Raw genomic sequence first — 18,507 nt, 5'->3', positions numbered from 1 at the left:
TTTACAAAAGAAAGGCACACTTTCATCCATCCCAATTCCTACTATGGTACATTGCCCCACAGTCATAGAAAATTTAACAATTTAAAAATTTCAATTAATGCCTTAAATTTTTGTTGCAGAGAAGTATGATAGAGTAAACAATGAAAGACTTAATTATGAAATATTTTGCATAAAAATTATATGAGAGAATGAGATTGCAATAAAGGTCAGGAAAATAAAATAGTAAGGTAGAATTTTCAGCTGTTAGAAGAAGAATTTATTGGGGCACTTGGGTGACAGTTGGTTAAGTGTCCAAGTCTTGATTTCAGCTCAGGTCATGATCTCATTGTGAGACTGAGCCCCATGTAGGGCTCTGAACTCAGTGGGAGTCTGCTTGAGATTCTCTCTCCCTCTGCCCCACCCCCGTTCATGCTCTCACTCCCTTTCCAAAAAAAAAAAAAATGTTTATTATTTAAATAGATAATAGTTTTCTTAAATTACTGTGGATTTAGAGTCCATTGAGTATTCTTATAAGTTTTACCTAAAATGTCAGTGTTTCAACAGGGTAGAAATTAAATTCTCTTCAGTTACCTATTTTACCACAGATGAAAAATTGTCAATGTTAACTTGCTAATGTGTGAGTAGTTCCATAATTTAAAAGTCTTTCAAGGGTCTATAAGCAGAAATAGTTGAAGACTGCTAGCATGATGTATAAAACCCATGTTTTTAAACCTGGTATATAAAACCTTTCATCACTTTTATCCTTCTAGTCCTTTAAAAAAAATTAACCATTTCCTGCTCCACATTATATGCTCCAGCAAGAAAAACTACTTGAAGTTCTATACCATGCTTTTTCCTGCCTCTTTGTCTTTGCTGTATCATTCTTTCCCATCTTTGCCTCACTGCCTCTCACCCCCCTGGAACCCCCCTTCATATTGGATGCGATGCCTGGGCTCCAGTACTTCTTACCACTCTGCTAGTCTCTGTCGTCCCGTGAACATAGTTTTGTCATTAGCTTGTTTTTCTCTGATATTGGACTGTAAAGACTCTGAGAGTAGGAACTATGTTTTATCTTTGCCTCCTCGGCAGTTAGCTGTATACGTCCTCTGGGAATAAGTTAATTAGTTGGGCAAATATTAATTATTGAATGAAACAAGGGTGGATTTTAATTGTTAGAAAGTGAATTCTTGCACATAACTTTTTTCGGGGAGTCAAACTGTAAAAGACTACTTTTGTTTTATGTTAGTTAATTTTCTGGCTGTAATATTTGCCCTGGCTGGTAAGGTTTTCAGTAAAATGTCACATGAAGATAGGATTTTGAACATAAGAATGAGTTTAACGGTCACTCTTGTAATAGAAGGAGCACAGACTGGGAGCAGTAGGGCAGACTCCAGGTTTGGCTTTGCTGCAAGCTTGCCACGTGACCGTGGATAAGTTAACCAGCCTGAGGGGTTGGTTTCCTTATCTGTAAAATGAGTAAGTGACCAGATTATTTCTAAGGTTTTCTTTACTCTTTATTTACCGTCAAGACACAAACAATCAGTAGAGCAAACATATAATTATTCTATGCAAGAAGGATAGAAAATATGGACTTGATTTATTTTCTAATCATTCATACCGTGGACATGCAGATAGTGCAGACCTTGTACATATCACCTGCAAACTATATAGCGTCACGGCTTAGATTTTATCCTTACACTAAAAAAATAAACTAAAATAATTCAAATTGTCATGATTGAAAATTTAGAAGTAGTTAATATGTTGAGTCATATAATTTTCAGATTATATTTTAGCCTCTTTCACCAAATATATAATTTGATCTGATTAATATTATACTTTTCAGTGCCTTTCTGTCATTCTGGAGATGAACTCATCTGTGTTGAAACATTTCTTTGCGACCAAGTACTCAGTTACAGCAGCCTTACCCAAAAAGAAGCAAAATTAAAAACAATTGTAAAAATGCTTGCCTCTGTGTTTTGGCCATTCATAACATGTAGTAATTCAGTTTTATAAAGCTTGATTGAATGACATTTAGGTATAACTTTTATAAAGGGCTTGAGGTGATGTTGTTTGGCCGAAACAAAGGCGAATGTTTCCTTTCTTGTCTTTCACTTCACCCAGCCCCCCCTCCCCCTTTTCTTCACCTGCTTGAGAAAAGCTATTTCTTCAGACAAACCTCATAATTGCCCTTCTGTGCCTGATTTGGGCCTCAGGAAAGGCCCATAGCATCTGTAAAGCTGGCAGCAAAATGGTATTTCCAGGCAGGCACAGGGTTGCTGGGTAGTGAGCCAATCCACAGCTTTGTCTGAGCAGCTGAGAACTTTGCCGGAGTATTACCACGGTGTTCAGTAACACAGACCTGTGCCATGAGCAACTAAAGCACTGAGCAAGTGTCAGGGTCAATATTTATAGACCACTACGTAGCTGCCTTGCAGAGAGAGAAAACCGGAGAGAAACGCGCACACAGAGGGCAAGGAAAGACAGACTGCAGTGGGGAGAAGAGTAATTTCCAATATTTTTGCTTAAAAAATTCTTTTTCACTGTCAGGTTCAAACTTCTGCTGAATCATAACCATTCACCGCTGAGCTATGACAAGAGAGGAGACAAAAAGTTAAACGAGCAAGCCTGCCCTAAGTGAGAAGGTAAGTAATTAGCCAGTTCAGTCTCACTGTTCCTTGTAAACTCTCTGTCTCTGTTGGCTGCTCTGTGCTGGCGAGCAAAGGGCTGTGTGGCATGTTAAAGCTATCAAGGAGGGGCTGCCTGCTGTTTAAGAATGTTCTTGGTGGTCGTGTAGTTTTGTGTACTGCTCTGGAGAATGCTGTGTGCCTTCAGGGCACACTGAGATATGGGGGTGGGGAAAGGTGCTCTACCACTGATTTCGTGTTGTGTCCCATCAGCAGGTTTCTGTTTCTTCGTTCCGACCAACTCGAAGTCTTCTGATGGGTAAAGTCTTGTGTGCTTTTGTATCAGGATTAAAGCAGGGCTATATTACTGAGTTTACAGTCGTGAGTGGTCCAGAAATGGAATAGGGGAAAAGTCCAGATGAACGTGTGAAGATGTGGTAGGCTTGTCAGTGTAGACGCTGTGAACGTGAGCAACATGGGTTCTTTTTAAAAGCAAGCCCACGGACCTCTGACAGTGCATGAAAGTGAATCAAGGACTAGCTTTGGGAACAGAGAGAACAGGGAGTGGTGAGAAGTGAGAACTTCGGAATCCAAGATGCAGATCAGTGTTGGGGAGAGTTTATCTATCCAAGGGACTTGCTAGTTGGTTCTTTACAGAAAGCAATTCCCTACTGAAGTCATTAAATGACCATGTCTTGCTGACATAGGTAGTTTGTTTTCCTTTCATCACATTTAGCACTTTGATATGTTTCTCTGCATGTTCACCGTGCTGTGGGATGTTCATTTAGTTGTCATTGTTTTGTATATCCCAGGTTAATGTTAAAAGCAGAGGTGCTGAAGAGGACAGAAAGAGGTTGTTTTCCATTATTTTCTGGGGTAGAACACCCACACAATTTATAAACTTCTGTGGTTTATGTCTACGACACATGGCATGGAAAGTAACTGTTGCTTTGCTGGAAGTATGGCATCAACTAGGTGAAACTGACGTAGTGAAAGCTTCCCTGTCATTGGTTTTTAAATTATGGCACTATAAGCGGTAGCATGATATTTAAAATTTTTAGGTTCGGTTACAGAAGCTGATTATAGTTCTGAAGGGTTTTTTGTATTACACGTTTGAGTTAAAAACAAAGTTAATACTCAGTTTTCTTACAGAGCTTAAAACTGTAGGCCAAAAGAGATACAAGGAAAAGCTAATACTCTGGCACACATTTTGTGTTAAGGCTAATATTCAGAAATCAGCTCGTTCTAAAATAGAATAAACCACATCCAAAACAGCAGGTGGAATAGGTCTAAATGTAAAGTAAATATCTTAGGAAGCCAATCATAGAATATCACTTTTATTGAATCTCATGTGATTTCCTAAATAATGCAAAATGTTTCAAAATCAGTTCTATTAATTCAGAAATGCCTTAAGGGTAATCTCACATCTAAATTTAAACTGTATTTTAACATTCATTTAATGTTTGTTTTAGCCTCTGAATCAAGCTTTTTCTTTGTCCTTTTCAAGTTCTGCCTACCAGTTTCTTAAAGGGTTTGATTTAGATTTTGGACAACAATATGTTTATTTTGAAAATGCAGCTGTGATTGATCTAGAATGGGCATTCCTCAATTAAATTTTTCTTTGTTACTGCCTTTGGGTAATTATAATCAAGATTATAATTTCAGTTCTTTATTCAGTATCTTTTATTTGTTTACTTTATATGTTGCATAAATACATGATATTACTTTCTTACAGTTTTTTTTTTTCTGATTTTATTTTTATTCCTTTTGGTATCTTGTTTCTGAAATACACTGTGGAAACTTTGGGCAGAAAGTGGGCCAAATAAAATTAGTACAACAAAAGAAAGTTGTCCCTTTAAACAAGAAAGCAAAGAAAAAATTGTGACATTGGTTGACAGTGTCTTAAATGGAATGTATTTTGGTTGAAGGCTGGTCGAGCATTTTAAGACTTGAGATACCTTCTCAATATTATTTTTGGCTTTAATGTCAATTCTGATAGTGGTTACTTACCATATTTATGAACAACTATTATATATATATGTGTTTTATATATAGGCATATTATAAAGAAAGAATATAAGACCTTTTTTTTTATATTATGTTAGTCACCATACAGTACATCCCTAGTTTTTGATGTAAAGTTACATGATTCATTTGTTGCGTATAACACCCAGTGCACTGTGCAGTGCGTGCCCTCCTTACTACCCATCACCAGTCTATCCCATTCCCCCACCCCCCTCCCCTCTGAAGCCCTCAGTTTGTTTCCCAGAGTCCATAGTCTCTCATAGTTCATTCCCCCTTCTGTTCACTCATTTATGGAACATAAGAAGTAGGACGATCGGTAGGAGAAGAAAGGGAAGAAGAAAGGGGGGGCGGTAAACAGAATATAAGACCTTTTGTATCATGTGTTAACTGTCTGTTAAAGTAAGATGAGTGAATTTAGCTTGAAATACTAATATTAACCTCCTATACTACCAGTGGCTCTGCCACATTACCCTTAGAAGGATCAGTCTCCCACCCCAGGGAACACTTTACTTTCCTGCTAAAGCCCTCTCATTGCTGGCTCACTATTTCTCATAGATAAAGGTCAGTCCTCTTTTCACAGTGAGATTCTTCTTGATTGAGCTGCTACTTTTGTTCTGTATTGGTCTTCTTCTATCCTTCTGGGTTGTTTTCTATCCCACTCGTGCTTACCCATGAGAGTTTCCTCTTCATTCTGTTTCATGCTCCAGCAATATCGAACATCTTGTATTTCTCAAAACAATCTGTACTGTTTTACTCCTTTCTGGAGTTGTTTATGTTGCTTCTGTCTTGAAAACCTTCTTCCTGATCTTTGCCTTTCAGCCTCAGTGAAGGGATCCCTTTCAGGCACCCTGCTGGTCCACTGTCAGCTTCTTTGGTTTGGCCTCCGGTGTAGACCTCTTGTCACGGCACTTTACAAAGTCTTATATAATGTTTTGTGCTTCTTTATCCACGTGAAGTTATAAGCTACTTGTAACTCTTTCTTTGATGTTCCTCCAAGACTTAGCATTCAATAGATACTCAAGAACTTGAACTAAAGAAAAACTTTACTATATTTATTTTAAACTCATTTTTCTTTACAGACTTTCTTATATTAATGCATTTCAGAAGTTTGATTAATTGCATTGAAGGAAAGCCCCTCAAGTAAATGGTAAAGGCTTTTGAAAGACTGGCAATGTTTTATTTATTTATTTATTTATTTATAGATTTTATTTATTTATTTGACAGAGAGAGAGAGAGAGAGAGAGAGAGAGAGAGAGCATGAGCAGGGAGGAGGGGGAGAGGGAGAAACAGGCTCCCTGCAGGGAGCCTGAGCTTGATCCCAGAACCCTGGGATCATGACCTGAGCTGAAGGCAGATGCTTAGCTGACTGAGCCACCCAGATGTCCCAAGACTAGCAATGTTTTAAAAAGTGATTTTGTTTCTCTTACTACCACCAATCACAGCAGTGTGTGTACGGGTGTTTATCCGTGCAAGTAGATATCCTTTGAACCCATAAAGTTATATTTGAATAATAAAAGTCCAAAATAATATTGGTTAGCACATAAAAATTCAGAATATATAGCTCAAAAATGTTGTTTAATTTGATGAAATCTATCAATGAAATCAGCTAGTTGCTGCTCTCATGTGAACTCCTATGATACATTAAATGATGTCCTAGCAAGCTGAAGACAGTGTTACACCTTTCAAAAAGCCCAGAGAATATTTGGAGAGACTGGGTCCATCTTCCTGTATCCTAGAAAATTACAGAGTAGAATGGCTCTCAGTGTGACTGATGAAGGTACTTCCTAATTTTATCTTCTGTTATAGAGATGGTGATTTCAGGAAATAATAGAAAGTTGTGGCTTAAAAATTTTCAAACCTGAAGGGTGATATTCCATTTCAGTCAGAAGGCTTTGCTTCTCAAAACAGAAATGTTGAAAGAAAAGGATGCCAATGTTTAAAAAAGTAGTTGAGAAATAGCAGCTGTTTCTTTTACTTTTGATAGTAACTAAAAATAAAATTTATTTTGTCTTTGTGTTTTATTTCCCCACCATACATGGAATACTTATTTTGTATATGAAATATTTTGTATATCAGAAACAAATATAAAACTTTATGGACAATTTAGAGTAATTCACAACTTTTCTTATTTTGATTTTTACGTCTTAGTATACACAACTAGCAGTTTCCACTACCGTGGAAATCTTATAAATCTCTTCCACACATTAAATATGACTCTTTTGTTTGTTTAACCTTGAATTGTATCTGTTTTAGGAATGAAAATAAGATTGATATTTTCATAAGAACATTTGGAAGACTTTTAATTGTTTGAAATGGACCATAATTCAGTCTGGAATTTCTCTTCAGATATATTTTGCCCATATACCTATCCTGTAGTTAAATAGGTATGGGAGAAGGTGTCTCGAGGGTTATGATTATAAATTATATGTCTCACTGGTGTATCAAATAATCTTAGTTTTGTAAAACTGAAAGGCCATGTGTGTATGTATGTCTGTGTGTTGTTTTTTTGTCACGGACACAGAAATGTACTTAGTTCCTGTCAGCCAGTGATGAGAGAAACCCAAGAGCTTGCCTCAGTATTAAAAGATTATGGCAGAACAAGCCAATAGAAGCAGAAAATACCCCCACCCCATCAAAGAGATTGAAAAAGTTTGTGGTTGGAGTGAGGAGTAAAGGATTTTCCTGGTATATTAAAGTCTTATTTTATTATTTTTAGCAGCTTACCTTTCCAGTCAGTTTTTCTATAGCTATGCATGGCATAGAATTCATAGAACATGAGAACAGAAGAATAAATTAATCACAAAGTTGAAACTTAAAGCTCTCTACTTTACCTATTTCATTTTATAGATATGGGTGAATGTGGGTCAAAGAAGTAATGCAACGTATCAAACATTAGCTTTTAAAGTGGCTCGTTAAGATTTTGATTAAAAAGAAAAAAAGAAATGTGCAATTATAAGGCCAGTATTTTATCACTGTGGCTCTTCTGGTCCATTTCTAATCTGCTTTATTTTTATTCTGTATATTGCATCTAAAGCCTAAGTGTCATATCTCTGTGTTTTGTATTGTATTAGACTCCTTTGCATTATTGCATACTCCTGAAAGTTGAAGCTAATAATTACTGGTGGGATATAGTATTTTTCCACTCATAACCATAGCTTATACATATGTGTGTGTATTTTATTATTTTTATTTTTAAAGATCTTATTTATATTTGAGAGAGAGATAGAGCATGAGCAGGGTGGAGGGGCAGAGGGAGAGGGAAAAGAAGGCTCCCCACTGAGCAGGGAGCTAGAGGAGGGGTTCAATCCCAGGACCCCCGGGATCATGACCTGAGCTGAAGTCAGATGCGTAACCGACTGAGCCACTCCCTATATTTTAAATGGCAGATATCCTTTCTAGCTTTCCTGATTTCTCCCATTGTCTTTGGTTGTCCCACCAGATTTTCCCCCATAACTATTCTCCTTTTCAGTACAACATGGCAGATAATCCTGAAGCAAAAGACAGAATCTGCAAAAACAAATTTTTATACTTTGGTTATATCTAAAGGATTCTAATAGGAAATATATGGTTATATTTTGTTTTATAACTTCATTTTTAAGTTGTTTGTTCTCTTGATTAAAACAAAAGAACCAGGGTGCCTGGGTGGGTCAGTCGGTTAAGTGGTTAAGTGTTGGACTCCTGATTTAGGCTCTGTTCCTGATCTCAGGGTCAGGAGATCCAGCCCCGCTTAAGATTCTCTCTCTCCCCCTCCCCTTACCCCTCCTCCCTCCCTCTCTAACAAACAAACAAAGCCAATAAACAAACTCCAAAAGAAGGAGACTTGATTTTCCACATTATATTGACTTTTATCTAGGGCTTTTTAAAAAATGTAAACAATTAAAGGGTGGGGCAAACAAGCTATTTTGGTCACCTCATTTTCTGGTAAGACTTTGCTCCTCTGTTCCTGTCCCCTGCACTTCCAGAGAAATTAGGGTTCTTTGGGCCCTTCCATTCATTTTAATATTAAAGCTTCTGGAAGAAATCACTTGTGTACTTAAGGATGAAGGAGTTCTTGAGTATATACTTGAAGGTTGTTCCAATCCTCAGCCTAGGATTTCTCTTTGCAGTTCCTTCATAGCGAAATAAAAGTGACCATCTCTACCCACCTCCCCAGTCTGAGAAAAGTCTGATTACCCCTTAGTGGACATTTTCCATTGGAGTGATACTTTCTACTTCAAATAAATATTACGTATCTTTTCAAACTTGCCTGCTAAGAGATTTACAATTTTTAAATCTTTCCTAAAATGGGAAAGTGGTAATTTTTTATTTTTAATTACTAGTGAACTTAAATCTGAAGAAATTATTCATTATTAACATTTTATATTTTATCATTGCTCTATTTATATACTTATTCTTTTTTTCAGAGGCTGTATTTCTTTTACTGATTTAGAAGAGTTATTTTTTTAAAAAGAATCAAAAGATCTTGATTCTTTAAAGTTCTCTTAGTTGTAACTGTTTTCATAGGCTTTTGTTACTTTTTGTTTTTCTTTTATGTTTTGAAACTTAAGTATGTTTTGAAATCTCTTTATTAAATCTAATCAATATTTTCTCCATCTCCTTTGAAACTTAGAAAACTCTTTTCTCTCCAGAAATAGGAAAAATATTTTTCTAGATTTTATGGTTCAATTTATTTAACTGTTAATGCTATGATACACAAGGACTTTATTAAATCTTCAGTTTTTTTGTTGAATCATTATTCCCCTTTCCCACTTTTTGTGAAGTCACCTTTATCTTTTACTTTTGTGGTACAAATTTAAATCTTTTATTACCTCTTAATTTATATGGCATTTGAAATTTTATCTCTACCGAACAAAAGTTCATGTTTTTTAAAAATTTTTTATTTAAGTATAGTTGACACACGATGTTGTTTTAGTTTCAGGTGTATATAGTGATTCAGCTTCTCTGTGCTTTACGCTATACTCACCAGAAGTATAGCTGCCATCTGTCACCGTACAACACTATTACAGTATCATTGACTGTTCCCTATGCTGTGCCTGTTATCTTTTATTCCTGTGACTTATTCATTCTGTAACAGAAAGCCTGTATCCTCCACTCCCCTTCACCCATTTTGCTCATCCCTCAACCCCCATTCCCTCTGGCAGCCACTAGTTTGTTCTCTGTATTTATAGGTTTGATTCTTTTTGTTTGTTTATTCATTTATTTTGTTTTTAGATTCCACATATGAGTGAAATCATATAGTTTTATCTTTCTCAGTCTGAGAAAGTATGCTAAGTATTCACTTAGCATAATACCCTCTAGGTCCATCCATAGCATCCATAGCATCTCTTTTTTTTTAATGGCTGCATAATGGTTGTGTGTGTGTGTGTGTGTGTGTGTACACATATATACCACATCTTCCTTTAACAGTTGTCTATCCATGAAAACCAAATTTGCTTCCATATCTTGGCTATTTTATTTACTTATTTTAAATTTTTATTTCAGTATAGTTAACATACAGTGTTATTAATTTCAGGTGTACAATATAGTGATTCAACAATTCTATACATTACTCATTACTTACCAAGATAAGTGTAGTCTTTTTACTCTCTCTCTCTTTTTTTTCTTTTCTTTTTCTTTTTGAGAGAGAGAGAGCACAAGCATGGGCAGGGGAGCAGGAGAGAGAGAGAATCTTAAGCAGGCTCAATGCCCAGTGTGAAGCCCAATGTGGGGCTCAATGTCACTACCCTGAGATCATGACCTGAGCTGAAATCAAGAGGCGGATGCTTAACCGATCGAGCCACCCAGGTGCCCCAAGTTAGGTGTACTCTTAATCCCCGTCACCTATTTCACCCATCCCCCCACCAACCTCATCTCTGGTAACCATCAGTTTGTTCTCTATAGTTAAGAGTCTGCTTTTTTGGTTTGTCTCCCTTTTTCCTTTGTTCTTCTGTTTTGTTTCTTAAATTCCATATATGATGAAATCATGGTATTTGTCTTTATCTGACTGGCTTATTTTGCTTAGCATTATACTCTATAAATCTATACATTTTGTTGAAAATGACATGATTTCATTCTTTTTTATGGCTAAGTAATATTCCATTGGGTGTGTAAATGTGTGTGTGTATGTGTTTGTATGTATACATACATATGTACATACACACACACCCCAACTCCTCTTTATCCATTCATCTATCGATGAACATTGGGCTGCTTTCATAAATTAGCTAATGTAAATAATACTGCAGTAAACATAGGGGTGCATATACCTTTTTAAATTAGTGTTTTTGTCTACTTTGAGTAAATGCCCAATAATAAAATTACTGGATCATATGGTAATTCTGTTTTTAATTTTTGAGGAACCTCCACAGTGTTTTCCACAGTGGCTGCACCAGTTTGCATTCCCACCAAGAGTGTACATGGGTTCCCTTTTCTCCGCATCCTTGCCAACACTGGTTATTGTCTTTTTGATTTTAGCCATTCTGACAGGTAGAAGGTAATGTCCTATTGTGGTTTTGATACGCATTTCCCTGATGACGAGTGACATTGAGCATCTCTTCATGTGTTTGTTGGTCATCTGTATATCTTCTTTGGAGAAATATCTGATCATGTCTTCTGCCCATTTTTAATTGGATTATGTTTTTTGGTATTGAGTTGTTTAGGTTCTTTGAATACTAACCCTTTATATTTTGATTATTTTAAATAATGCTGCAGTAAACATACAGAAGCATATATCTTTTCAAATTAGTCTTTTTGTTTTCTTTGGGTAAATACCTAGTATTGGAATCATTGAATCATATGGTATCTCTATTTTTAATTTTCTGAGAACCTCCATACTGTTTTCCATAGTGGCTCCACCAATTTACATCTCCACCAACATTGCGTGAGGATTCCTTTTGTTAAATGTGATTTAAGCATTGGAACATGTTAGAATGTTTTGGATTTAAGTTGCATGCTCCCTGAAATTATTGTAGACAAGAGAATTTGAATATATTACTTATATTAAAGCAGATCTAATAAGAATATGATTCTGTGTGAGTGAGAAATTATGCATTAATAATAGTTACCATTTATCAAGGGTTTCTAGATATATATCTGGCATTCTACCAAGAAATTTAACTAATATGATTTTGTTTAATCCTTTTAACATACCTTTGAATGACTTATTCTGATTTCTTTTTTTTAGGATAAAGAAACTGAGAGCTCGAAATGTAAAGTAGCTTGATTAACCTCACCTAGATAATAAGTGATAGGGTCATGATTTAAACTTAGCTCTGGCCAAAGTCCATCTTTTAAGAAAGCATTGTCAATTAGAGAAATCATGCTTTTTGCCATAAGTGGTAATAGATGTGAGTCTGTAAGGGTCAGGTACCAAGGACCTTCCCAACTTGCATCCATTTGTGGAAAAATGAGCTCAGGAACAATGATTTCAAAGTCTTGAGACAAGTCAATAAAATCAGTGATATGAGGAGCATTTTATTATTTGGGATTAGCGTTGAAGATACCAAAATCGTAGCATGGACAGAAATAATCCTATTATTTTTAAATCATTTCAGAAACAACTAAAAAAGTCTTTTAACTTCTTCAAATTTTAGTACTTCTATTGGTGTTATCATTTTCTTCCATTGCAAGCCAAGTTATCAGCTCTCCATCCTGTGCATAAGACACAGCACCATTCCCTCCCTCACATCCCTGCTTGTGACCTTAGCAGGAAAATTGACAAGGAGCTGCCAGTTTAGCAGGAAGTGACTGTTCCATTTGAGTTCTTGTTTCTAAACTGTAAGTTTCATTCAGGGGAGAAATGAGTCTACCAAACTGGCCTCTTTTGCTATCATCTCTATTTTAAGTTGCTCGGTTAAAAGACTCACAGTTGCTGTGGTTTAAAACTTTGGTATTTAAAGCAGGAAAGGAAATTCTAGATATTTTGGCATCATTAGAACTTAGTATTTGTACACTAAATGGTTACCTGAAATGATGTAAAAGAGGATAGCTTAATTTGCTATGGATGGACATACCTTATAAATACAGTTTGTGTTTGTATATGTATGTGTGTGTCAACCTATGTATAAAGTTTATACCAAGACATCATTTACAGTCTTAATTGTTTATTATACATTTGGCCATCATGAAATAACTTGTTTTGTTTTCCTCTGTAAGTCAGGGCAAATAATTTTGCCTAAAGATGATATAGGATTTTTTTCTCACCTTGGGTCACTCTGCCCTTTGTTGACACATTGGTATGTCTGTGGTAAAATTTACACTAAAGTCCATTGGAGTTTTGTTTTATAGCCCTGCCTGGGAACACTTGACAATAAGTTAACCTTTTAGTTAATAAGCGGATTGTTGCTGTATTATTGCTTGGAAAATTAGTATCTGTGTTAATGAATAGTCTTAAAAATTCTAAATAGGTCATTCATATTATTCCTCTTTTTTTCAGTCTTTTTTTTTTTTAGTTTTCTGCTTTACTATAAAGATGATTAGAACAACACATTGTATAGTTGGGACATAATAGCACACATAATTTCATATATTAATTTCCCAGGTAAATATGTGCTCTTTTTATATGTAAAATTGACTTCAGTAAGAGTCACTCTTTTTCATTTCTTTCTATACCAATTTCAGCTTCATCGGTAAATTATTATATCATTATTCACAGTGGTAATTTAGCTTACTAACCCTGAAACTTATTTCTGTGTTTATTGTCAGAGGCTTGTTGGCAAATCGAACTTGACAATAATAGAGAAGGAAAGCATGGTGACCTAGGACACTGTTCTATTGAAGTGATCTACAGTTCTTTGAATGTGTCAATTTTTGTTTATTTGTTTTAAATTGGCCACCATACAATCCATATAGTCATGAGTTACTCATGAATGCTCTACATGTAATCTAAAAATTATTATTGATAGAAATAGACAATTATTTAGAATGGTTTTTTTTTCTTGTACTATTCCAGTCTAAAGCAGATTGGTACAGTTCCCGAAGCACAATGTGAGCTTAAGATATGTCTGCTGAAACTATCTGTTCTTAAATAAGGGAGCTGGTTTTGTCATTTTGAAGCTGTTCTTACAGTGCATGGTCCCCCAGTGGAAAAGAAATGTGACATTTATACTAACATGATTTCAATTTCTTGATAGTCCAAAGTGCATATGATTTGCCCAGAGGTTGAGAATCAATTTCTTAAATTTTGGTCAGATTTTAATGAGATATTTTCTGTGATATATATGTTTCTGTTTATTAACTATATATTATCAGTGGTATTAATTATTGCTTTTAGAGACATAGAGCGTCTTTCAGATCAGACATTGGTTTACAAACCCATAAGGCATGCAGAACACACAGATGGCCAACTGACCTTTGTACTTTTATCACATACTTACTGTAAGGTTGCTCATTTCTACATGTAGGACAGTTCAAAAGATAGGCTGACCTGGGATGACCTGGTGGCCAGCACAGAGTCACCATCGAGCCAGGAGTCAAGCAGGCTATCACTCCTTCTCTGTTTCCCCTCTTGTCCCTCCACCTCACCCCTTATTACCATCTTCCTGCTCTCTCTTCTTCCACCTCCCCTTCCTGCTTTCCCTGATTACTTTTTATCTTGTTCATAAATGTCTGTTGCATCTCAGCCAGTTATCTATCATCCCAAGTTGTTACTGATTTGTTTTTAACTTCAGCATTTTCTTTATCTGTGGTCTTCCATCTATCACTCAATTATATCAGAAAACTCCTTTGTGCAACTTGAAGAAAACCTTTCTAATTTTAACAGAAATATTCATTGCTGGGAAGTAAGAGAAACTGGTATCATAAAATGTTAAAATACAGCTAGTATATTTCAAAATTTCTGTAAAGTCATTTATTCTCTCATATTTAATGGTAACTTGGTCAACGTTGTATGTTAGGTATTTGTATATATGATAACAATCTCATTTAATGTTTATAACAACTCTGTTGTTTTTATTATCCCTACTTTAAAGAGGAGGAAATGGAGATTCAGGGAGATTAAATAATCGTGCCTAAGATCACACAGCTCGGAAAGTAGATGTGTGATTGGCACCCACCTCTTTCTGAGCCTAAAAACTTTATGGTGTAGTGTATGACTTTCTTTTAAAATAGGTAATTTCAGTTTTCTAATCTTACAAATTTCTAAAAGTTTGAGAAGTAGCATGGCCTTGAAAGCTTTTCTCCAATGGGACAGCAGCCCAGACCAGACCAGAGCACAGCAACTCCGTTCCCTATGAAGAAGACAAGGCTCTGTTGATATTTACAATCCAAAAGAGGAAATCTTAATTTTAGTATATTATTTGCATTCTTCTTACTTTCGTAACTTCATCAAAGTTTTTTTAATGCAAAAAGATATAACAAATACATAGGAAAGTATATTTTTCCAAATAAGTCCATGTGATGCTCTAAAATGTGTTTGAGGCAGATTAAATCTTCATCTGTACTCTATACACTCTTTGATTTTGGTTAGACTCTTCTAGACTTTGTCATTAATTATAAATCACACTGGGATGGCATGAAGGTTTGGATTATGCTTTTACAAAAATAGATATTTTCATATTTTTTGGAGATGAGTTACTTGTAGATTAGCTTCTTACCTTTGTCTTGCTCTGCTTTTCAGGAACTTTATTAGAAACTATGTGAGGTAGGAAATGACATTTAAACAAATAAATTCTATTTTTAGTCTAGTTAAGGATCTTGTTTTTTTAAAGAAGATGTGGAAGAAATGAAAACTGGATAAAACTGACTTTAGGAATTATCTGTTGATTTTTTTCCATGACTGCCCTAGCCCCATATTTGTAAGATATAATTTAAAGTCATTATAAATTTTAACTCCTGTTTGTAAAGTGTTTTACATTTTAAAAACATTTCCACATCCAGTGTTTCTTTTGGTCTTTTGCTCCCACAAAAGCTTTGAAGCAAGTATATACATTTTATGAATGGAGATATTAATGATAAGTGAGGGTGGGGTGAAGATCCCAAACTGAAAAACCAAATATTTTGACCTTATCAAAGTAGTTATTAAACTTGATTAGTTTATAGTATATGAAAGTGTAAAGAAATAAATATATAATTATGTGATAACCCATCCCAGACACTAGCAGAAATAATGAATAGCAGGTGCACGTCATTTAAGGAAAAAAAAATTGAGAGTGTTAATATTGAGAAAATGTTATGAATTTAATTTAGTTGTTTCTGACATTGAGAAAAGAATTTAATATGATTTTAGCGGCAGAACACCTGTAGTGAGCTTGTGGAATTATGTGGGAGTCCAGTTGAGAACCACTGAATTATCACAAAAAAATTCTTAATCAGTATATAGTGTAATAGTAATATTTTCCTAAAGGTTTTCATAAGCTGTGTTGGTATGTCAATAAAGAGTTTATAAGGAACACAGACCAGTTAAAATAAACTACTGAATGTTGTCTCACACTGTATGGCGTAAAGTGATGACAGCATGACTATGGAGAGTTATGTAAACTATGAAAAAGTCATAAAAATATGAATGGGGTGAATTTATCAAGTTCATTTTCTTTTCCCAGCACTCTCTCTCTTTTATTTCTTCTCTCTCTCATCTTTCATGTAGTGATACACTGTAGGCTTCAACTGCTTAATGCATCTGTCCATGGCAGACACCACCAGCCTATGGATCCTTTTTCCTTTTGAGTCCCAGTGAGCCAGGAATCCACGCTGCCGACATGATTTGTGATCAGATATCCATATGGAAAATTAAAAATGATCCCTACTCTCTTTCTATAAACAGAAACAAATTCGGTGTGGAAGACTCAACTATGAAAAACCATACTTTACAATATTTAGAAAAGGATATATTTATTATTTTAGGGTAAGATAGGAATTTCTTCAACTAGGTATAAACAGAGTGAATGTTGGAGATTAATAAATTCAACAACATTAAATGAAAAGAAGTCTTAATCAGAGGACATTCTAAAAGCAAGAAAGGATGAAAATTGGTTTAGTGTATAGAAAATATTAAAGATCCTATGAATCAGTAAGAGAGGTAAAATCAGCTAGTATGAACATGAGCAGGAATTAAAAAGAAGATCCAAGAAGATCCAAATAGTCAATAAAATGAAAACTTGCTGAGCCTCATTGATAATTAGAGAGAAATGTAAATTAAAACTAGAGTAATATGCTATTTTATACTCACCGTGTTGTTAAAAATATAAAAATCTGAAGTATACCAAATGTTTGTGTAGATATGAAACAATAGGGACTCTTACACTGTTAATGGGAATGTAAATTGGTACAATAAATTTTAAGTTGCAGTTGAACCAAGTATATTCTTTTGCTCAGCAATTCTACCCCTGGAAGTATATACTATAGAAAGTCTTGCTTGTATGCCTCAGGAAATAGGTACAAGATTTAGTATTGTAGCCTTGTACCTAATAGCAAAGCGAACAGCGTAATAGCAAAAACATAAAAAACAATTCTGGAAATGACCACAGAGTGCAGAACAGATAATTTAAGGAATATTTGTATACAGTGGAATTACCATATATTATGAAACTGAATGCATCTCAGCTATCTGTATGAATCCCTGAATCACAAAAACCAAGTCACAAAAAAACACGATGAGCATGATTCCAGTCATACAAACTTTGATCAGAGGCAAAACTAATATATTTTTGTGGAATCATTTATGTGATCAAAGTATAAGGAAAACCAAGGGGAAGGATTAAAACAAAATTAAGGGTACTGATTCCATCTAATAGGAGGGAAGGAGTTGAGTTCAGAGAGGAACCCAGAAAGCCTGGGTGATGTATAAGTGAATGATCATTAAAAATATTAAAAGTAGCATTATTAACAACTATGTGTATTATTATTTTTCATTCCATATGCTGTATTTACTGCCCCTGTGACTTATTCGTTCTATAAGTGGAAGCCCATATCTCTCATTCTCCTTCACCTGTTTGCCCATCCCCCCTTTTTCCTTCCCTCTGGCAACTGTCAGTTCTCTGTGTTTATGGGTCTGTTTCTGTTTTTTTTTGTTTTGTTTTGTTTTGCTTTTTTATATTACACATATAAGTGAAATCATATGGTATTTGTCTTTATATGACTTATTTTACTTAAAATAGTACCTTCTGGGTCCATTCATATTGTTGTAAATGGCAAGTTCTCTTTCTTTTTTATGGCTGAATAATATTCCATTGTGTATGTATATACCACATCTTCTTCATTCGTCTGTCTATGGATATTGGGTTGCTTTCATATCTTGGTTATTGTAAATAATGCTGTAATAAAAAAATAGGAGTGCATGTATCTTTTCAAATAATGCTTTCATTTTCTTTGGGTAAATACCCAGTAGTGGTATTACTGGATTGTGTGGTGGTCTGGTTTTTAGTTTTTTGAGGAACCTCCACACTCTTTTCCACAGGGGCTGCACCAGTTTGCATTCCCACCAACAGTGCACATGGGTTCCCTTTTCTCCACATCTTTGCCAACACTGGTTATTTCTTGTCTTTCTGATTTTAACCATTCTGACACGTGGAAGGTAATATCTCATTGTGGTTTGATTTCTATTTCCCTGATGAGTTGTGATATCGAGCATCTTTTCATGTGTCTTTGAGCCGTCCTCGTGTCTTCTTTGGAAAAATGTCTATTCAGGTCCTCTGCCCATTTTTTAATCAGATTGTTTGGGGTATGTATATATGTATGTATGTGTTGAGTTGTACAAGATCTTTATCTATTTTGGATATTAACCCATTATCAGATATATTGTTTGCAATTATCTTCTCCCATTCAGTAGGTTAGGTTGCCTTTTCGTTTTGTTGATGGTTTCCTTCACTGTGCAGAAGCTTTGTATTTCAGTATAGTCCCAGTGGTTTATTTTTGCTTTTGTCTCCCTTGCCTGAGGAGAGATATCAGAAACAGTACTTTGAATTGCC

At 35.2% G+C, this 18,507-nt stretch overlaps 1 protein-coding gene across 1 annotated transcript in view; it reads left to right on the top strand.

Annotated features, from left to right (window-relative positions):
* The first annotated feature begins 2,339 nt into the window (after positions 1-2,339).
* Positions 2,340-18,507, top strand: part of BMPR1B (bone morphogenetic protein receptor type 1B) — a 151,471-nt gene continuing 135,303 nt past the window's right edge. Inside the window, exon 1 of the mRNA XM_011219811.3 lies at positions 2,340-2,621. The gene's annotated coding sequence lies outside the window, so the exon portion shown is untranslated. The remainder of the gene's footprint in view (positions 2,622-18,507) is intronic.

This window comes from Ailuropoda melanoleuca, chromosome 11, assembly GCF_002007445.2.
Source record: "Ailuropoda melanoleuca isolate Jingjing chromosome 11, ASM200744v2, whole genome shotgun sequence".
In the NCBI taxonomy this organism is placed as follows: Eukaryota; Metazoa; Chordata; class Mammalia; order Carnivora; family Ursidae; genus Ailuropoda; species Ailuropoda melanoleuca.
This window is presented reverse-complemented; position numbering and strand designations above follow the sequence as displayed.